This window comes from Gekko japonicus, unplaced genomic scaffold, assembly GCF_001447785.1.
Source record: "Gekko japonicus isolate JY-2015 unplaced genomic scaffold, Gekko_japonicus_V1.1 scaffold1464, whole genome shotgun sequence".
Classification (NCBI taxonomy): Eukaryota; Metazoa; Chordata; class Lepidosauria; order Squamata; family Gekkonidae; genus Gekko; species Gekko japonicus.
This window is the reverse complement of record NW_015162526.1, coordinates 214769-237896: the sequence shown is the minus strand read 5'-3', so window position 1 is coordinate 237896 and position 23128 is coordinate 214769.

Sequence of the window (23128 nt, the reverse complement as noted above, 5' to 3'; positions counted from 1 at the left end):
CTATATTTACACTTAACTGGGGTTAATGAAATACTGTTTCCATCCTTTTTTAAGGAAAATGTTGGATTGGTTTTCTCTTGAGTGGGTATACTTGTTGTTCCGTGATTGGTCAGTATATAAAATATATCCAAATGTATTGGTAAACTTCCAGATATATTAATAAAACACAGGATGAAATTCTGTGCACATCCAGTTAACACTAAATGTCACAGATACGTAGTTAATACTGAAGAAATGAGGAATGTCTCATTCATAGATAAACATTTTCCACAGACCGTAAAAAGTTACTGATGCTCTTGGGGTTCTTTTAAATCATGACACAATTTCTAGTAAATGTCAGACATAGTCTTCATGACCCTGTATCTGCAAGAGGAATAAAGGTTGCTGGATTTGTTTTTATTGTTTAGCTGCAATAATAAAGAAATTGACTTTATCAAAATCACTGTATTTGATTAATTTCTATTTTGTAAACCAATAAATTTTTCCTGGTGCATGGCGGAGGGGGTAAAGTGGTTGCAGAATTGCATGCATGGCCATTTGTAAAACATGAACATATTTTGTTGAATTTCTTGAGTTTAATTTTTTTGCCACTTAATTATGACATGAAAAGATCAAAACAGAGACTGGAGACACTGCCATTCTCAATATAGTCTGAAGAAAAGGGTAATAAAAGTCATCTTCAGAACATAACCACTTACAGCAGAATAACTGTTCTAGGCCACCAGCATTTAATGACAACTACCGTATTTTTCGGACCATAAGACGCACCTAGTTTTTAGAGGAGGAAAACTGGGGGAAAAAAATTCTGAACCCTGGGGCTCAGTATTCGGTCCATAAGACGCACACACTTTTCCCCTCACTTTTTTTGGAAGAAAAAGTGCGTCTTATGGTCCAAAAAATACGGTAATTTAAAGGGGGCATGCATGGGAAACAGCTGTATCCTTGGCCAAATGTAAGTTTCTTGCTGAGGCTATGAACTCCCTTAGCTCCTCCTAATGCTTAGTCACTTTGGAGTAGATAGCAGAGGCCTCCGACTTCAGTCATTCTGCTCTCCTACTTGATAATAACAGCGGGTCTTAGCTGCCCATAATTGGTGTGGTGTCAGTTTGGTGTAGTGGTTAAGTGTGCGGATTCTAATCTGGGAGAACCGGGTTTGATTCCCCACTCCTCCACTTGCACCTGCTGATGTGCCCTTGGGTCAGTCACAAGCTCTGGCACAGCTGTCCTTGAAAAAGAGCAGTTTGTGTCAGAGTCAGCCCCACCCACCTCACGGGGTGTCTGTTGTGGGGAGGGGAAGGGAAAGGAGTTTGTCAGCCGCTCTGAGACTCCAAGTGAAGGGCGGGGTATAAATCCAATCTCCTCTTCTTCTTTTAAAATGGAGTCAGAAAACCTGTACTTAACATGAAAATGCATCTGGTACCAAAATAAATGGACCCTTTCCTGTGGAACTGGAGACTCGTGGGATGGTGTCAACATTTGGGCATGGACCACTGATGCTCTTGAAGACACGCAGTTGGCAGCAGGGAGATGAACATGCAAGCCATAAGAGGGCTATGTTTTACTATGAGTGCAGTATGGGTGTCTTTCTAGTCTAAATAAGTAGAAACTCCAAATCATTTTTCCCTTATAATTTAAATAAAAGCATTTGTCTTTAAGTGGCAATTCAGGCTTGTGACTTAGGAAGGAATTGCCTTGTGTGAAGCAGTAGATTTCAAAACTAGCACTTGTTATTGGGGATTAGCAGGAAGGTGACCTGAGGCATAGGGGAGTGTTGTGTCTTTGGTACGGAAAGTTTCTCTAGACACTCGATAAATGGTGGCCTGCATTATATAGAGATGATGGTTAGACTTTGTTCAGCCTGGTGTGCAGTACTTACTAGGATAGATGATACTGATCTATCTTATTGGCTGGGGAAAGGAGTTACATAAAATTGCTATATAACTACTAAATATGTGCTCTAAACTAGTCTTCAATCTGTGGGTCTGGAGAACTGGGTTTGGTATAGTGGTTAAGTGCGCAGACTCTAATCTGGGAGAACTGGGTTTGATTCCCCACTCCCTCTCACAGCTGCTGGATGACCTTGAGCAAGCCATAGTTCTGTCAGAGGTGCTCTTGAAAAGAGCAATTTCTGTCAGAGCTCTCTCAGCCCCACCTACCTCACAGGGTGTCTGTTGTGGGGAGGGGAAGTGAAAGGAGTTTGTAAGCCACTCTGAGACTCCAAGTGAAGGGCAGGGTATAAATCCAATCTCCCTCTCCTCCTCCGATCACAGAGCCACTTCATTGCTGCTGTTTGGAAGGACCTGCTGCTAGCACACATGTTTAGGAAACAAGAGTGCTACACTTCTCATTTTCAGTGCAAGCTGAGGAGCAGGCCACTCACTGACAAAGAGGATTCACCCATGGCTCTATCTCTCACTATATTTTGGCATGGCTGTAACCCTCCCCCTCTTCCTGTCGTGGCGGCTGTTGCTGGCTTGCAGCTTAGTGTGTCCTGTGCTGCTGCCTAGCGCTTTGAATGGGTCCCAGATCTGGAATGGTTGATGACATGATAATACCTAAAAAAAAAAAACAACAGTATTTTTTTTTTATCCAGATATCAGGGGGCTTAAAGATATTGGTATTGGTTATCTAGGTTCTGGGTGGGGTTCCAGTATTATTTAGTGCCATTATTTCTTATTGGGAATCTTTTTTTAGAGCTGAAGAGACTGTTTTTTGAGAAAATTGTACCAAAATTGCAGTGGAGCTCCTGGTGCCTGTCCTTTAAATAAGCCCCAAGTTTCAAGAGAATTGGATAAAGAGGTCCAATTCTATCGGACCCTGAACAAGGTGCCCCCAGCCATCCTCCATTGTTTCCCATGGGGGGGGGACTTCCATGCTTGCTCCAGGGCAATGAATAGCCAAATACACAAGAGCAAGTAAAGCCACTCCTAGCCAAAAGTCTCAAAGCAGACAAATCCAACAAGCCCAAAGAACCAATGCAGAACCAGGGAATTCCAGTAGCAATGTGGCAAGCCTAACACTGCAAATATACAACCTGAAAATCCAAGCCATTGTCAAACCAGAGAATCCTTCTAGCCAAACACATAGAAATGCTGCTGCGAGGCCAACAAATGTAAAATCAGATAATCCAGGCCAGTGTACAACCTGAGAATTCAAGGCAATGGTGAAACAGAGAATATACTGCTAACCACAAACATGACACAAACTGACTTGCGCAAAGAACACCGTGTTGCAAGACCCACAGAACTAATTTCAAAGCACAGAAATCAAAACCTGGCAAGTCAAAACCAAGCCCTGAACAAGTACTTGGATGGGAGACCTCCTTGGAATACCAGCAGTCGAGGGGTTGGGGCAGGCTTTATTCAGCCACCTCTCTAAATATCCTCCAGGCCCCCCAGTAGGGGTCAGTCACAAGAGGTCGCCAGGTGTGCATGCGCACAGACAAACACACATGAAAAAAATAACAGAAACCCCAAACCTTGAAAAGACACTCAGAGACATACAGCAAACTTTGAACAAAAAATCCTGGGAGCCTTAATACCCTGACTCCCAATATTCCCAGTCACTCCCATATTTTTTCAGACCCATTTCCTGGTATCCCAAAAAATTCCAGATTCTATCCATAGAGCCGATTGTATCCAGAAATTACTGCTAAGGTGTTTTTTTATATATATATTTGTGCAAGATATATCCAAATGCACAGTCCTACTTGCTGCTCCTCAGCTTCCACAATACAAACTTGTAGCGAAGGACAGCCTAGTAAATCCAATTTAATAAATTAATTAAAAAACTACAGACTTCCATGAGATTTAAGACTGGCACTACGAGCAAGGCATTTTTCACATGTTTGCCCTGCATATGTCTCTGTGATTAGAATCGTGCTAATACCCTAAAAATCGTGTTGGTCTTTAAGCTGCTACTGGACTCAAATCTGGTATTGTCCTATAGCATTTTACAAAAGCCCTGGCCTTTTGGAAACAATCTTCTTCAAATGAATAATGCTCTCTCTCAAGAGTATGATACGAGGTAGTATGGCCACTTTGTATATGTTGTGGCATTGACTTTTTGTTGTTGTTGTTGTTCAGTCGCACAGTCGAGTCCGACTCTTTGCGACCCCATGGACAAGATCCCGCCAGGCCCTCCGGTCTTCCGCCGCCCTCTGAAGTTGGCTCAATTTCATGTTCGTTGCATCGATGACACTGTCTAACCATCTCATCTCTTGTCGTCCCCGTCTTCTTTGACCTTCAGTCTTTCCCAGCATCAGGGTCTTCTCCAGTGAGTGCTCCCTTCTCATTTGGTGGCCAAAGTATTTGAGCTTCAGTTTCATTATCTGGCCTTCCAGGGAACAGTCAGGGTTGATTTCTTTTAAGATTGACTGATTTGATCTTCTTGCAGTCCAAGGGACTCTCAAGAGTCTTCTCCAGCACCATAGTTCAAAATAATCTATTCTTATAGTCCAACTCTCACAGCTGTACATGACTACTGGAAATACCATTGCTTTGACCATGCGGACTTTTGTTGCCAGGGTGATGTCTCTACTTTTTAATCATGCTGTTTAGGTTCGCCTAGTTTTCCTAGTTTTGCATATTTAATGTGTACTGTCTCTCAAATTTCTGGGGCACTGAACAAGTTAAAAGATTTTAAAAGGCAGTAATCAGCAATAATGTAACAGTGTACATATTTTAATGATTAAAAAGTGACAGTCAAGTTATGTAAGCAGTGTAAACAAAGTTCTGTCCATTCATTTGTCATTTTGGTGCTTCAGCTTCACATACTGAGTGCACTATCCACAATCTTCACAATATGGACGATCACAGTTTTGTATGAATACAGCAACATGCATATATTCCAGTTGTTTTGTGCTCCAGCTTTGTTACACATGACCATGTATTGACAAAAATGTGGGTTTCCAATAGCATATACTGACACTGAAAAATCCACAGGTTCTCCTAGCCACACAAAAATGTAACTGCACATATCAAAAGGATATGATTTTGGATCAGTAAAATCATAATAACTAAACAGGACTAAAACTGGAGCACAAAAAGTACATTTAAAAGCAGCCTAATAAAGCAGCCTAAACGAAGAACGGGAAGTTAATTTTCTTTTTTTTCCTTCTGAATGTAAAGGTTCAAATTTGGGCTAGAAAATTCTTGCCACATTGGTCCCAGGTGAGGGAGGAGATACACAATGCAGACCTACACAGAGTTCCTATAGTAAAACCTCATTGAAATCTATGGATTTTAAACTGGAGCAATTCTATGTAGGACTGCTCAATAAGGCACTTCCTATTGGACCAATTTCTGTAGGTAAAAGTAACTGCAAGCTTCAGCAGGCAGAAGTGAAATACAAAAGGTGTAACCAATTACTGTTTAAATCTGAGTTTAGGTACCAAGTTTATTAACAATGCAAATATTTTAGTTAATGGGCCGAAAACTGACAAAACAGTTTCTAGGATGCTAATTGAGGAGCTATCCTTTCCACCATTTTCTTACAGTTTTCAGGTAATTGGCAACTGAGAAAAGAGATTGTTTACCACTGAATGTGGAAATTAAATTATCGTAGACCCCCTTAGCCATCGGCGTCTGTAGTTAGTAAATATGAGTAGATATACACCACTACATTCTCAATTTGTGATCTTTCTATAATTAATTACATCCCTTCATCATAACACCTGCTAATTGCTATCTATCTTTTCAAGTCTAATCAAGTCCTCAAGTGTCATAGTTTCTTTTCAGTCTGGTGGCTTTTCAGACTCATGAAATATAATTACTGCTTAACACTACAGCAAGTTTGGCCTGCAAACTGGTTGAGCTTTTATCTATACATTTCAAATGTATCTCATAGCTGAGCTTCGACCTCTCACTGCAGAAACCGGGAGCTAGGAGAACAAAGATTTGCTGTTTAAGTGAAGTTTTTAACGGATTTTTTATCATGTGGATATATTTTACATAGGAGCGTGCTGGAGGTCATCAGTTCTATTTTGCTTATGCCCTTTGCACAATTTGAATCCAGTTTCCTGAGGTGAAAGGTTAGGATACACTCTCATGTAAACCTTTAGATTCAAAAAGTGGGAAGCCTCAAAATGGCAGCCTCCTAGTGTAACTGTGGATTCTTAACTGGCATAGCTAAGTGGAGCTGGTTCATGTATATAACTATAGATATTGTTTAACACAGAGACAGTTCAATAAAGTGGAATTATGCTTGAAACACTTGTAGCTGGGCCACCAGACACAGGAGGAAGCAATTGCTTGGTCTAACCTTGGCCTGTGTTCAACTACACATTCCAAAGAACTCAGGGCACTTTATTAAGAGGGGTGGCAATTTCTGCTGATTCTCCCCTCCCACTGCAGAGCCCCATTTTTGCCCCTATGCTATTCCTGAGCAGGCTTCCCAAATACTTACCATGATTCAGTTGGGGACACAGACATCCTCGCAGGAACATTCCTGCGGGGACAACAGACGCGCCGTATCATGCCGTCGCCAGGAAGTGATGCTGGGCGACGCTCTGGCAATGGGGCTGGAAACTCGATGGTACCATCGAGTTTTCAGTCCCATTGCCAGAGCGTTGCCCAGCGTCACTTCTTGGCGACGGCATGGTGTGTTACAGGGAGGAATGGTCCAGCTGGGGAGCATGTTACCCCCGCAGGATTAAGGTAAGCACTTGGGAACCCTATTCCTGAGGGTCTACTGATGCTCTCGGTCTGCTGCCTCACTAAACAAGTACTGATTGATGCTAGGAGCGGCTGGCCCCAAAAGAGGAGATAAGCAGCCCTGGCCATCATCATGCCCCTGCTTGGGTGATAACACTGCCTGGAGGCAAGAAGGATGGGAGGAAGAGCAGCTACAACCATGTGCTCACCTCCTCTTTGCTCTTGGGTTTCCAGCTACTTTGACAGCCAGTGTGATGTACTGGCTAGAGAGTATCTGGGAGACTCGGGTTCCAGTCCAGGGCAATTGTGGAGTGAAGGCAGAGACTGATGTGGAACACAAATCCTCGAAGAGCTCCGAATGCAGAGCAAAATGCCAGTGCAAAAAACGGCCTCCGTCACACAAGCTTGCTGGATGACCTTTGCCAGTCACCCACACATCTTAATCTGCCTCACCGTAGTGTGGATAAAGTGGTGGAGAAGAGAACGATTAAGCCACCTTGGTTCCCCACTGGAGGGAAAGGCAGGGTATAAATGAATGGATAAATAAATAGCCATGGGCTGCTGCTTGCTTCTTCGGGTGCTCAGCTGGAGGGAATGAGTGCCAGTGGTTTCACACAGCAGCCAGCAGCTGGCTGGAGGAGGTGGGCCTACCAGTCTTCAGGGGAAGCGTAGTGGAGGGCATGTTTCCACAAGTCTCCCAATCCTGGAATGAATCTTCTTGCTGTATAATAACAGTCAAAATGAATTTCTGAACTGAGATCACAAATCGGGCATGAGCCCCTCTCCCCCCCCCCCAGCACTCTTGCTTTGAGAGGAAGGTAGCTGCCTGTCACCTCCCTCCAGGCTGCCAACAAGGTTTTGACCCCAGCTATGGTTAAGTGTTAACATTAGTTCAAACGTAACACTCACTACTCTTTGCTCCAAAACTGGATGAGAGGGGAGTATGCCTGTGGGAGAGTGACTATGCAAGCAGACCGCTTCCTCTCATCCCTGGTTAGGCAGTCTGGCAGTATTCCGTATGTGTCCTATGCCAATCTCGCTCTCCATGCATTTTTTAATGTGTTTGCTCTTATTCTGTCCTTGGTGGTTACAAAACCAGCCATTTCCCCTTTTACTTTTGGAGTCAGAGGGTTTGTTTTGTTGGGTTTTGGGTTTTTTTAAACAGCTTTTTATTAAGGGGCACACCATTCCTCTCCTGCACCTTGGAAAAGTAGATTCAGCTTAATTCAGCTGGGTGAACTATTTCAGTGATTGTTTTTATTAGTTAGTTTTATAAGTTCTACTCCCTCTCTAAACTGATCATGTCGGGAAATGACTTTATTGATTAAGGTTATTTAAAAGATACCTCATTTCTATACCTGCACAGAACCAGATCAAAGGTTAAAAGCATCTATAATTAAAAATACTGTATTAACATTAAACATATGCGGTAATTTTTAAAGCCATCCTGCAGTTAAATTGCCTTTACCTATGGTCACTGTAAGCCACACTTACAAAATCACTGAAATGGAAATAGAAAATGGGCTCAACATCTTTCTTTTGAGTTTAACATCGAATTTGACCACTCTTTATTCTATACAACAAACTTAGCAGTTTCAGATCTTGATATCTTTCACATAGCATCATTGTGTCATAGAAACTGTGGCAAGAAGAAGAAGAAGAAGAAGAAGAAGAGGAGGAGGAGATTGGATTTATACCCCGCCCTTCACTACCCAAAGGTGTCTCAGAGTGGATTACAAACTCCTTTCCCTTCCCCTCCCCACAACAGACACCCTGTGAGGTAGGTGGGGCTGAGAGAGCTCTGACAGAAACTGCTCTTTTTCAAGAACAGCTGTGCCAGAACTATGGCTTGCCCAAGGTCATCCAGCCAGGTGCAAATGGAGGAGTGGGGAATCAAATGCGGTTCTCCCAGATTAGAGTCTGTGCATTTAACCACTACACCAAACTGGCTCTCAGAAGGCAGAGTACCTAAACTATTTGAATGTTGTTAATTAGGACCATTTCACATATTTGTAACATTCCTCTAAGCAAAGATAACAGAGTTATACTTACCATTATTGATGCTTAACAAGTGGTCATTTGCACATGAGAATGACATCTGTGCAGGCCAGCTTCAGGGAATTCTGGGATTTCTTGGAATGTGAAGCTCTCCCCCTCCCATTCAATGGTATCTCCCACCTAAAGGTCATCTGAGGCAGAGAGGTAGGTGCCTCATCCGCCAGTTCTCTCATGTCTAGTGCTAGGCCTGCAACTACTGTGATTACAGAGGGTTACACAGCAGAGATGGAGGAAGGGATGTGTGACTCTTTGATAAACATCTGTTATGGACGCATGCACCCTTGTTTTATCTGCATGTAGTTTCCATCTTCATGATCTCAGTGTAGTCAGAGTGTGTAAATCTCTCAACTGAATATGCTTTGTAAAACAACTTTTCTCATGTCTTCTTCTTTCCTGTCATTGACATTGATGCTATATCATCTGATAAACATGCCAGAAGAGGACCACGTAACTTCTCCTACAAGAGTTCCTCTAAGAAATGTACCAGAGGATGCTTGTGCCTTGGTGGAATGGCCATAGATCTGAACAAGGCATTTGATTTTTGTCAGATAATAGCAAGTTTTTATCAATAAATAGATATTGATAATTTATGTGTTGCTAGCAAGAAAACTGTTTCCAGTGTTAAACTGTAGAAGACAAAAAGCATTAGTTTCAGAGTACTAGTGATAAATTCCATTAGGTTTTATCATATTGCTCATCCTGCCAGTTTGATCTACCTCATTAAGCCCTGCTGTCTGTGCCTTGAGAGGTGAAGTGGGTAGAAACCAGAAACAGGGTCTTTTCAGTAATGGCACCTTTCTTATGGAATGGCCTTCCCCTTGAGGCTTACTTGGCACCTGCATTGCTCTCTTCTAGGCACCAGACCAAAACATATTCACCCAGGTTTTAATTAAGAGATTGATATTTTAATACTAATGTAGTTGGAAATTTATTTTAAGCTCTCGATGGTCTGTTTGTATGGTCTATGTTTTTAGATTGGGCTGGTGTTTTAATACTGGATTTTAATTCATATCAGTGTATCTATTTACCAGGTGTGGCCCCCATCTGCGAATAGCTAAACTTGTGGATTGGGGCCTCACTTACCCCTAATAGATTTTTCTGCAAACTTGGGGCACCCCTAGGTTTTCAGAAAAATCTGAAAGGTTAAAAAAATTCATTGGGAGGGTTAAATAAATTAAGCATAGTCTGTGCATGCACAGACAATGCAATCACCACTGAGTAGCTGAAGAGAGGTTGAACGGCTGCTGCTGCAGTGGCTACAGCAGCAACAGCCTGGGAGCCGCTGGCAGACCCAGCTCTGGCGGCGGCAAAGTCAGGGAGTCACCCAGGGCTGATTGTGGCAGCAACAGATGCTGAGAGCCCTTCCAGGCTTGGAGGGGCTCCCAAACACCACCACCGCCACCATGGCTGGGCTCCAAGGAAGTTGCGCCAGACAGCGTTGGGGGTGGGGTGGGGACAGCTTCAGCATCAAAGGATGGTGGCAGCTGTCCCAGGTCCAGCTGCAGCAGTGGAGGCTGCTGGCAGCCACATTAGCCCCGGCTGCGGAAGATCCTGGCAGTCACTTTGAGCAGCCCCACAGCCAGGAATTTTTTCAGAGGGTGCCGGGGGTGCTAATTAGATTCAAATGATATTAATTTAAATTAAAATAATGGGGGAGTGGGGGGAGGGAGAGCAGAACTGAATTCCCTGGAGACGTACACAGAGTCTGTGGCCTCTGAGCCCTTGGCCACACCATCTTGCCATGGCAAGCCCCCTGCCCGGGCCCCTCTCAGATGCTCTGCAGAGCCCCTTGCATTATCCCAGGCCTGACTGCACGTTCCCCACCTTGGGCGCTTTGGGGCTGAGGCCTCTTCATCATCCCATGGCTTTGGCTGCTTCTTTGCAGCCACTGCCCCCCGTCCTTCCTGCCTGGCCCGCCTGCTGCTGGAGAACAAGGAGTGCCACAAATCAGCCCCACACACACCAGGCTTGTCCCAGAAGGTTGCTCCCTGCCTGGCCAGCCACTGCTGGAGGAAAAGAAATGAAGCTTGGAAGGAAGGGGAGGGAGAGCTTAAGAATGGGGAAGATTGGATGGGGGGGTAGGCAAATTGATAGGGGCACTGCTGTTTCAATAGGGGGTGCAAGCCTCAGTGCCCCACTGCTGGCTATGGGTCTGACTTTGAGCCTGACCACAGCACGGGAGGATGGAGGCAGCTGGGCAGAGAAGGACACTGGGGACCATAGTTGGTGGTGGGGCCTGGAGCTGCACCAAGCTTGGTGATGGGGGATTCCTCCCTGCAAGTCTCCCCCCCCCCCGAGCTGTAAGGAGGGAAACGTGTGGGGAACCAGCAGCAATGGGGGAAGGGATTCCCCATGTGAGTCTCATGGGTCCCCACTTGTCTTTTTATGTTTTGTTTTTACTGTTTTGTAAGCTGCATCAGGTAGGTTCCTGGAGAGGTAGCTGTCAAGGCTGACCTTCCTTGGTCTGAGATAATTGTTCTTCTGTCTTGCACCTGAGACCCTGGACCAAGCCTCTCTGTCGAAAATGTAACTAAGCTTAACCTGAGTTTGGACCAGTAGACTCACACCAACACACCATAAAGCGAAATAGGCTTTATTAGAAAGAAAGAAAATATTTTTTAAAAAACAGTATTGTTCCAGTGAAGCACACACAAATAACAAAGGTAACTTCCTAAATACAGTTACTGAATAGGGTTTCTGCCGTGCAAGTCTTCTTAAAACTTTAGCAAATTCAGTCCAAAAGCAAGCAGAATCCATAAAATGATGAGTCAAGGAATGGGGAAGGGTATAGGATGGGGGAGGGAATGAGGCCTATCTCAAGATAAACTACATTTTATCAGGGGTCATTTCGGGGGGGAACGCGGGGGAACGCAGTCCCCCCGGGTGAGGTACCGGGGGCGGGGCACATGACGAAGCCCCGCCCCCTGCTTCCAGCCGCCCCGCTTCCGACCCTCATTCAGCCAGGAGGAGGCAGGAGAAGAGGGAGGGTAAGTTGCTTCCTCCCTGCCTCTCCCCACCCCTGCCTGCCTGGGGCCAGGAAGGGCCTTCGCGGGGCTTCCTTGCACTCCCCTCGGCCTTGCAGGTCCACCGCCGGGCCCCTCATGGGGCTTGGCAGTGGAGCTGCAAGGCCGGTGGTGGCGGCTGGACCATTGGGGGTGGGGTGTGTGGCCTTATGACACATTTCCGGTGATGTCAGGGGGTGTGGCCTTATGACACATTTCCGGTGATGTCAGGAGGTGTGGCCTTATGACACACTTCCGGTAATGTCAGGGGGTGTGGCATATGCTAATGAGTTATGCTAATGAGTTCCCCTAGCTCTTTTTCTACGAAATGACCCCTGCATTTTATAGAAAACTTAGGCCATGGATCTTCTGACCTCTTTCAACTAATCACCACCCTGGCTCCAAAGAGACTTCTGGAAGATGAGCAAATTTCCTCCTCTCACCTGCTGAAACCACTGAACTATTTGTGAGTGACCTTGGGGATGGTAATGGTCTCTGTGGGGTGGGGGACAGTGGCCAACAATTGCTGTTGGCTGAACAGGGCAGAGGGGGGGGGAAGCCTACTAGTGGAATTTTACTCAGACACGGTACAGTGATTAAGAGTGGGGGACTTTAATCTGGAGAACCGGGTTTGATCCCCTACTCCTCCACATTAAGCCTGCTGGATGACCTTGGGCCAGTCATAGTTCTCTCAAAAATCTCTCAAAACTCCACCTACCTTACAAGGGGACTGCTGCAGGAAGAGGAAGGGAAGAAGATTGTAAGCTGCTTTAAGACTCCTTAAGGAAGAGAAAAGTGCTCCTTCTTCTTTCCTTTGACAGTAACATATTTTTTTCTGAATAAATAAATAGTACTGGGGGTGGGATACAAATTATTCAAACCTTGAAGGAAAGACTTAGATTGCCCCATGGCTGATATTCCCTTAAAAGGGATATGAACAACTGTGATGGCTGCCCAATGAACGCTGATGGAGGAAGATAGACCAGTTTCTTTAAGGAGGTGAGGTAATCAGATATGGGGGCTAAGATTTACATTCTCTTTCTCAGACAATTTCCCCTTTTGTGCTGGGGGGGGGGGGGTCCCTCAAGGGCCGAGCACACTTGTCCTTCCCTCCTTCAAATCTCTTCCTGAAGACACACAAAACCCTTTCTGTCTCTCCCCTTATCCTTATTTCCCTTAGCTATTCTTCCCTGGTTAGTACTTGGATGGGACCCACCAAGGAAGATAAGGGTCTCTACACAGAGACAGGCAATAAACCTTTGTTCATCTCTTGCCTTGAAAAGCCTACATGGTCACTGTAAATTGGATTCAATATGACCAGTGTTCCCTCTAAGCTGAGTTAGTGTGAGCTAGCTCACAGTTTTTTAGCCTTCGGCTCACACATTTTTGTCTTAGCTCAGGAGGGATGGCTCCAGAGCAAACTAATTTATGCAGTAGCCAAATCACCTGCTCACAACTTTAATGCCAGTAGCTCACAAAGTAGAATTTTTGCTCACAAGACTCCACAGCTTAGAGGAAACATTGAATATGACTGCACTTTACTTGCACACACATTCTGCAAAGGCAAAAATCATTCCTCCCAGAAGCCTCAACATTAAATGTATGTTCCTCCCAGTGGAAAACGAACAACGCTACACTGATACTAATATTTTGATTCATTTGGTTTTTCTCGCAATGACGATATCCTGAAAATTCTTGGGGAAAATATACTGTTAGATCCAGCAGAGGGCACCACTTTACTATAAACTTGAATGGTTGTAGATCCTGGCTGGCTCCTTTAAAATTGGGCTGCAGGCTGTAAAAAAAAAACCCTTGGATTTCATATGGACACAGAGATTCACATTAGGAGTTCACAGTGTTGAACTGAGTAATAAATCAGGAAATGAGATTAAATTCATACAACCAAAGCTATAAGGTCAGTAACATTCTGAATAAATTTTAAGGATAAAGTCAATATTCTAATCATAAAAGAAGTAAATCATTTCTCTCTGCTTTTCCCAGTTGCTTCCTGTACTTGGTATATTTTGGAATTTTTCCTGGATTTACTGATATTTTATTGGTCTGTTTGTGAAGGTGCTAACAACATGCTCATTTGCAGTCTACATTACTGTATTGTGTATGTCTAGATTTCTCTCTTTAAAACTGGTGATACTGGCCCCGGCTGGATATCACGGAGGGGAGGCGTGGCTGTTTGCCCCAGGGCAAAATAACACGCGGTTGCGCGATCAGATGTCCCGTGGAGGTCCCATGGGGGAGGTGCTAATCATAGGACAATCCTGCAGTGCAGCAAAGAAGCGGCGCAGTGTGGCAAACGGGTTTGTTTTTTTCTGTACACCAAAGTATGTGCATGCTCCATTGGGTGCTTGTGCGCATCCATGGAGACTTGGGGGGGAAAACCCTTTTTGCAAGGGGACATGGGCGGGCGCCGGATGCCACCAGAAACGCGATCAGACGCCCGCCCTTGCCTCGCGGTTACCGGAAACTAGTACCTCGGAGGTATTAGTTTTTTACAGCGCATCTTCGGAATGAAGCCTTGGGTGAGCCACGGGAGCTCTACGCTTCCCAGATGTGGCGGTGAGATCGCGCCTGGAAAATCCGCCTATCTTCCATCTCTCTAGCATGGCTAATGTTCTGTGTGACCGCAGCCACTGATAGGGAATTATTTAAGTTCAACTTATGTTTGACCATTACCTTGAATTTGACCTGGTATTCAACTGAGAGCCAGTGTAGCTGGCAGAGCACTGGTTGAATATGTATTCTTAGTAATGTTCCTGTAAGGACATGTGCTGCCACATTCTGGACCAGCTGGAGTTTCCAGGTCAGTCTGAAGAGTAGCCCTGCCTAGACCGAGTTACAGTAACCAAACCTAAAGGTGACCATTGCATGGATCACAGTGTCTAGGTTTAGGAGGGAAAGACAGGGAGCCAATTGCCTGATCTGGTGAGGATGGGAAAATGCCAATCTGGTAACATTTGTGATTTCGGCCACCACAGATAACGAGGCATACAAAACCACACCCAAGCTCTTCACTGTTGGTGCTGGTATTAACAGTGCCCCATCAAGAGCTGAGAGCTGGATCCCAGTCCCATTCCCCCTTGGCTCAGGCATAAGACCTCCATCTTCAATTGATTTAATTTCAACCCACACTGTTTTAACCAGCCAGCCATACCCTTGGCCAAAATATCTGGGGCGGACTCCATCCATCTGTCCATTAACAGATATAGCTGGGTGGGCTTCACATTACCCGGAATCCTGTCAACCTCATTCTGAGAGAGGTGGTTGAAATGGTCCATCACTGGACCTGAAGATGGCCAAGGGCAATGCTCCCTCTACGCTGTGGAGTCTTGTGAGCAAAAAGTCTACTTTGTGAGCTACTGGCTTTAACGTTGTGAGCAAGCAATTTTGCTACTGCATCACTTAGCTTACTCTTGAGCCATCCTTCCTGAGCTAAGACAAAAAATGCATGAGCCAGAGGCTAAAAAACTGTGAGCTAGCTCACACTAACTCAGCTTAGCGGGAACACTGGCCAAGGGGTCTCCAGTTCTCATACTGTATCAATATTTGGCTGGCAGTTCCTGGTGGGGCAACAAGATTTTATCTGCAAAATAGCTTGCAAAAGCCTCAACACTGATTGCTGAATTACTATCTTTTTTCATTCGCTGAGGAAAGGAAGTTAAGGATCTAATTATTCTAAATAATAGAGCTGGGTGAGAGCTAGCATATGCAATGGATGCTGCATAAAATTCCTTCTTTGTGGCTTTCATAGGATTTCATAAACGTTCTTGTAGTGTATCAAGTCCTGACAAGTCCAGACAAAATGGCTGCTTTGGAGGGTGGAGTCTATGGCATTGTACCTCTCTGAGGTCCAACACCTCCTCAAACCCCACCCTCTCCAGGCTCCATCCCTCAAATCCCCAGGAATTTCCCAACCTGGAGTTGGCAACCCCATCTTTTTCCCTGCTAACCATCAACCTACCATTATCTGCCCCTCTGACTGCAGCTTACTTCTGCCATCCCTCCTGGAGATCAGTTGTAATTCTGAGTGATATCAACCCCTCATCTGGAGATTAGCAACAATGGTTCCCTGGGAGGAAATGGCTGGTTGGGAGGGTGGCATCTATGGCATTGTACCTGTCTGAGGTCCCACCTCACCTCAAACCTCACTGTCTCTAGGCTCCACCCCTCAAATATCCAGGAATTTCCGAACCTGAAGTTGGCAACCCTATCTCCTTCCCAGCCAAGCATCAACCTGCCATTATCTGCCCCTGATTTCAGCTTTCTATCTCCTCCCCACTCCCTCCTGGAGATCAGTTGTAATTCTGAGTGATCTCCACCCCTCACCTGGAGATTGGCAACAGTGGTTCCCCAGGAAGGAATGGCTGGTTGGGAGGGTGGAGTCTATGGCATTGTACCTGTTTGAGGTCCCACTCCTCCTCAAACCTCACCCTCTCCAGTTTCCATCCCTCAAATCTCCAGGAATTTCCCAACCTGGAGTTGGCAACTTTATCTCCTTCCCAGCCAAGCATCAACCTACCTTTATTTCCCCCTCACTCTTCAGCTTTCCATCTCCCCCCACACACACTCTACAGTGCTCTAAAACCCTGACTTCCACATCACATTGGCTGTCATGGGGGGGGCATCTCAGCAGGGTATAAGGACACAGAGTCCACCATGTTCTCCAGGGGAACTGATCTCTGACATCTGGAGAGCAGTTGTAATTCTGAGTGATCTCCAGCCCTCACTTGGAGACTTGCAACAATGGTTTCCCAGGAGGAAAAGTAGTCTTTCTCTGCAATGGAGACCAAAGCAGCTTACATCATTCTCCTCTCCCCCTTTTGACTTGTGAGGAACTACAGCTCAATTAAACCTGATGGGGGAACATTTTAAACAAAGAACCACAGCCATCTTACAAACACAGGTAACTGCCATTTCGTTACACCTACCAACAGCCACTGTGGGAAGAGTTATTCCCACACAGGAGGCAAGCAGGAGAAGTGTCTTTGTCAAGAGAGAAAGCCATTCTGACAAGGCACAGTGGCTGAAGGGGGAGTGGGCGGGGAAGAGGAGGAGACCCAGCACCTGGCACGCAGCCATTGGCACACCGTCGGATTGACAGGTCAGGGAGCCAAAGGCTGTGGGAGCGTGTGGAATGTTAAGAAAAGAGTCACACAAAAAGAGGATTATATATAAGGCAGAAAGTAACCCTGTCTTGGTTTTCTTACACAGAAAGTGATAGGCATGGATTTTAGCAGAATTCTTGTTATTCCCTTCCATTTCTTTTCACATTTATCTTTTCATTTGGTTCAGGACGAGTAAAACATATTAATGTCAAGTATATAAAAAGAAGCAATATGTATAAATACCCCTTCCCATGCTCATAAACAACCCACTAAAAGGTTAGCCAGACAGAGAGGTTTTCTTCTATGCTTCTATGCTGTGCTCAGGCCGGGGCTTGGTAACATTTGTTATGAGCAGAAGTAGATGAGCGCAGTTCTCATCTTTCTTTGAGTAAAATTGATTTCAGATGGCTTCTCGTTCTTTGTTTAAATTAATCTAATGGCCTGGTAGATAACAAAAGTAAACTAACCATGCCCACTTTGTTTTCCGCTTTTTAGGTCAGTTGTGATTTTTTCCATCTTCCAGATCACCCAGTTCACAAAAAGTTCAATCAGAGTTCAGTCCTCTTTAATCACTAGGACTTACACTAATGTATTGCCATGTTACCAGTGGCACTAAACTGACTTTTCTTGAGCATCCCTTGTGAAATGCAATTAAAATCTCATCCATAAAAATCAGGTTTTCTTTTTCCTTGCTTCCTAGAAAGGGTGAATTCACACGATTGCTGGCCTCCTGAAAGCCCATTTTTATGTCCTCCCAGGGCATTTTCCTGCCATGGCATCAGATGTGTCTTCGGTTTCTCCTCAAACAGATATAGGGATATGCCTCTGAAACAGGTGACATATCTGCTCATAGGGAACTAGTTGGAGCATCCCAGCCACCTGTGAACAACGACCCACCAAAAGAGGACTTGTGAGGAAACATTTGGGGGGAAATCCATTTTTTAAATCTAACTTTTCCAGTTCAAGATGGGGGGGGAATATACAGCAGCAGAATTCTTGGATTTAAGATGCAAAGTTGTAGTGATGTCAATAAAGATTGCTACTGCATTTGTCTGGCACAATCTTAAGAGTCAGTATAATGTAGCAGTTAAGAGTTTGTACTAGCATATTGGAGACCCAGTTTTGAGTCCCCATTTGGCTGTGGAAGCTTACTGGGTGACCTTGGGCCAGTCAGTAGGGATGTGCATATGGGGAGAAATGGTATTTAAAAATTCAGTTTACAGCAATGGGTTCCATACTAGTATTCTGAAAATACTTAGGGATCCTTTTAAGGTATAACTTGTGGAAACATCATCAGACAAGAGCAGACGAGAAGGTCAGAACAACAGCTTTATCAAGATTTTGCTACAAGGAAGAGGAATGCTATGTCCCTTCTGCACTGGCCTTATTTCAGGCTAAAGTAACTCCACAAGTAACTTATGGTACAGTGACAGGAGCTGAGGAAGTGAATGAGAAAATGGATCAATCTCTTTCCCACTTTGTGAAAAGGATCCTGGAGGTTCCTAGCTGGGTTTCCAGTGCTGCTCTGAAAGAAGAGCTTGCATTGAGTTAACTGAAGGCATGTGCCTTGCTCCAAACTATGAATATGAGAATGAAGGCTCTCTTTTCTATAGATGGCTTTTGCCTATTAGCCAGAGTAAAACAAGACCATTATGGGAGGGGATGGTTACAACTTATTGATGAAAAAATAGGAATGCTAGAAATGGAAATCCTGCAAGAGTTGGGAAAAGTTGCAGCAATCTCCCTTCTGAAAAAGAGAATAGCAGAGTTAGATAGGATAAGCACATCCTCGAGAGCAGACATGATGTCAAACATATGGCCCAGGGGCTGGAACCAGCCATCCAGGCCTCTTATCTGGCCTGCAAGCAATTGAGGGGTAACCAGTCTGAATAGGGATGAGAATATCCTATATTAGGGTATTATAGCCTCTGCTGAGGTCCCTCCCTTCTCCAAACTTGGGCCCTCCTCAGGGTCTTCCCCCAGATCTCCAGGGATTGCCCAACCTACAGTTGGCACCCATAAGGGTCAAGGAGGGCTGGTTTGGTCCCAAGCTCTGCACAGCCTTGAGACCTGCCTGCTGCCCTTAGCTACGGGACTGGGATGCTCTGCCTGCCACTGCCACCTCCTCCGGTCAAAGCACATTGGGTTTCTGCCTCTGCCACCTGGGCAGCTAGAAAGATGGCTGGCTATTCGTGTGTGTAAGAAATAATCTCTTTGGCCCCACCTCCTCAAGCCCAGCCAAGTGGCTTCCCACTTGCAGGCAGCCCAGGAAATGAGCCTGTGGACACAAGCACCAATTGAAAGCTTCTGGCTGGCTTGCCAAATGTGCCTGCTTATCTAAGTGTGTGAATGGAATGACTAGCCTGTCCAGGCGTGCTGCACACAGCATCCTGGGCGAGAGAGAAAAGCCTGGTGCTTATGCAAGGGGCACAACACATGCAGGTCAGGGGTGGAGGAGGCCTGCTGAGTCAGGTGAGCCCAGAGCCTGTTAAGCCCCTGACTCAAATCTGTGCAGCTCCTAAGAACATAAGAGATGCGAATGCTGGATCAGGCCAAAGGCCCATCCAGTCCAACACTCTGTGTCACACAGTGGCCAGAAATACCAGTCCCATCAGGAGGTCCACCAGTGGGGCCAGGACATCAGAAGCCCTCCCACTGTTGACCCCCCCCAAGCACCAAGAAGACAGAGCATCACTTGCCCCAGAGTCCCTATCTATACCTTGTGGCTAATAGCCACTGATGGACCTCTGTTCCATATGCTTATCTAATTCCCTTTTGAAGCCGCCCATGCTTGTAGCCGCCACCACTTCCTGCCTTCCACCCTCAGCAGTGTGGGGAGGATTAAATAACAGGTGAAGCTGTAGTACATGTATGCTCCTCGAGCTCTCTGACATCACAAAGCACAACATTAAAAAAAAACAGTGGGGGAACATTGGAACCTTCCAGGACATTCAGTTGCTGACCTAAGAGTAGCAGTTCTCTTACAAAGGAATTCCAAAGAGAGCTTAGAAAGAGTAATGCTTAGAAAGAGTAATGTAATGCTGAATTGCAACTGATAATGAAGCTCAACACAATGCATCCTCCAGGACTGAACTAAAACCTAGGTTTCTTCTGTCTGTCATTACCAACGCCAGCTATTGTCATTTGCATCTGAAATCGACTCCACTTTCCAAGACATAAGGACCAATGGACTCACATTCTAGCTGTATCTGAAAAAGTGAGCAGTGACTCAAAAAAGCTCATGCCCTGCCACAAATTTTGTTAGTCATTAAGGTGCTACTGGACTCTTGCTTCTTTCTACAAATAAAGTTTGCACGTTGTGCTGTTGGGTTTCTTTTATTTTTTTTCATCTCTTAGAACTGGAAAGTGGGATCTCTCCAAGTGGAATAATGTCTTGATTACAGACTGGGCAAAATCCAGTTAGTGCTAGTAATGATAATGAAACAGTTAAAAAAGCAGGGGGGGGGTTAATGTGAAGAATGACAGCCAGTGAGGTGGGGGAGGGGAGAGGGAGACAAATTGGAACTATAAATGTATTTTTAAATACTTAGCTATGTGCTTCCAGTCATTAAACAATGGAATCCAATCCATGTGTTGTAATTCCTGATCTGGGTCTTTTTGAAAGAAAATAAAATCCCAGATAGGCACAGAGAAATCTAATCTTTTTTTTTCAGAACAAGCCAAAACAATTTCTTTTTAAATTCACCTTATCCCAGATGCATCTCTTTCCTGACCCCCTTTCTTTTTGAACCTGTGTGTGTGTGTGATCAGATCTCAAAGTAATCAGCAGAGCAGGGGGATCTCAGTGTAAATTGTGCTTGTTAGAAGAATCCCCGTCTCCCCCTCTCTCTGAAGAAGTGTGCATGCACATGAAAGCTTATACCTGGAATAAAACTTTGTTGGTCTTGAAGGTGCCATGGGACTCTGACTTTGTTCTCTTTTGTGCACAGGCACTCTCTCTCACTCTTTTCTGGCCCCACCCTTCCTCCCCGGAGGAGGAGGAGGAGGGGAGGAGACTTCCGTCAATGGAGCAAAGAGAGGCTTGTCTTTGTATCTCTCCCCACATGATTGAGGGAGATGGGGGGGGGATGCAGCACCAGCAACCCTGGGGAAGGAAGCAGGAGAGAGCCAGCTGCTTGTAGGCTGGATAGGAGCCACACAAGGGCTGATTCCAGCCCACAAGTGGTACGTTTGACACCCCTGCTTTAAAGAGCCATGAGAGTCTCTGGTTGTTGTACCTAAATTGTCAGGCTATGGCTCTCTGTCCTGTGCAAAACTTCTAGAGCATATTGAGCAAGCGGTGGTTTGGTGCTGAGGAGGGGTGTGGGTCAAAGTCAGTGGTGAAATATCTCCAGTACCTGCCATTATATTTTATGGCACACATGGCCCGGCCCGACAACGTGACATTTATGTCAGATCTGGCCCTCATAACAAATGAGTTTGACACCTCTGCTCTAGAGCTTGCAGGGTCAGTTCATTATTTTCATTTGGACTCTGACCTCCATATTCCCTCCCAGCCTATCTGATATTGCAAACAATTCCTGCCTATAGCTGAAGATGAATGCACTCCCATCAGCAATTCCAAGAGGCTGCTACATGAAGATCACATGCCAGGAGAGCCAGTTTGGTGTAGTGGTTAAGTGCACGGACTCTAATCTGGGAGAACTGGGTTTGATTCCCCACTCCTCCACTTGCACCTGCTGGATGACAGCTGTTCTTGAAAAAGACCCGTTTCTGTCAGAGCTCTCTCAGTCCCACCTACCTCACAGGGTGTCTGTTGTGGGGAGGAGAAGGGAGTTTGTAAGCTGCTCTGAGACTCCTTTGGGTAGTGAAGGGCGGGGTATAAATCCAATCTCCTCTTCTTCTTCTTCTTCAGGTCAGATATTGCTGATGTGGATGGGGAAAGCCTGAAAAATTGGACCACATGATTTTGTATTGCCCATGGTACGACCTATATAGAGTGAAATGGTTGGATCCAGTCCTGAGGAATTTAGTGTCTGTTGATAGGACTAAGATTGTACCATTTTTATTAAAGGACGGGGATCCAAGAATTACTTCAGCCATGGCAAAATTCTTCTCTGTGGTTATTACATGGAAGGAAAGGATGAATTTTTTAATGATGGGGTTAATAAATCTTTAAGGGTTAATTTCAAATTTAGAAATAAAATATAGAAAGGAGAAGGAGGGCCCATTCTAGCTGCACAAGAGCAAGTACTTGAAACAAAAAGTATGAAAGACAAGTTTCAAAAGACCAGTGATGACAGCAAATGTTGACTTTGCAAGACAAAGGATGAAATAGCCAACCACATGGCCAGTGCCTGCAGTAAAATTGCTCAAACAGACTATAAAGAATGTCACAATAGAGTTGCAGCTATGTCGCACTGGAATCTTTGGAAGAAGTATGGCTTACCATCAGCCAGAAATTAATGGGAGCAAAACCCAGAAAAGATCATGGAGAATGATGAAACAAAGATTCTTTGGGACTTCCCATTACAAATAAACACCTAAAGCAGGGGTGTCAAACATGTGGCCCGAGGGCAGGATCCCGCCCCTGGAGGGCTTCTATCAGGCCCACAATGGAACTGGCTGTCTTCTGCTTCTTCTTCCAGTTCTGTTGCTGCTGCATCATTATAGGTTTGCAGCTTACAGATACACACCTGAACAGCATACTCAAGATTGCAACAGCACAGACATTTTGATGAAATAATTCAGAGCAAGAGGTGTCAGTTATCAGACACTGTTAAATGAACAAAATATTGCAAGAGTGCTAATTTTTTTACCATGTTTTTATTTTAAGTAAAAAAAAACCCCATTTGTGTTTGTGTCCTTTATAAAGTTTATATCTCCGCTACCTGGCATTACATTTTATGACACACATGGCATGGCCCAACAAGGTCTCATTTATGTCAGATACGGCCATCATAACAAATGAGTTCTACACCCCTGACCTAAAGCATAGCACCCCTAATATCGCAACTGTAGAAAAAAAAATGAGAAACAGGGTTTGGATCATTGACACTGTAATCCCTAAAAGAAAGAACAGGAGAAGGTCACGAAATACCAAGATCTATGAATAGTTAGAGCCAGGGGTCATTTCGTAGAAAAAGAGCTAGGGGAACTCATTAGCATAACTCATTAGCATATGCCACACCCCCTGACATCAGGGGCCTGGTGGTGGACCTGCAAGGCTAGCAGGAGTGCGAGGAAGCCCCGCCAAGGCCCTCCCTGGCCCCAGGCAGGCAGGGGTGGGGAGAGGCGGGGAGGAAGCAACTTACCCTCCCTCTTCTCCTGCCTC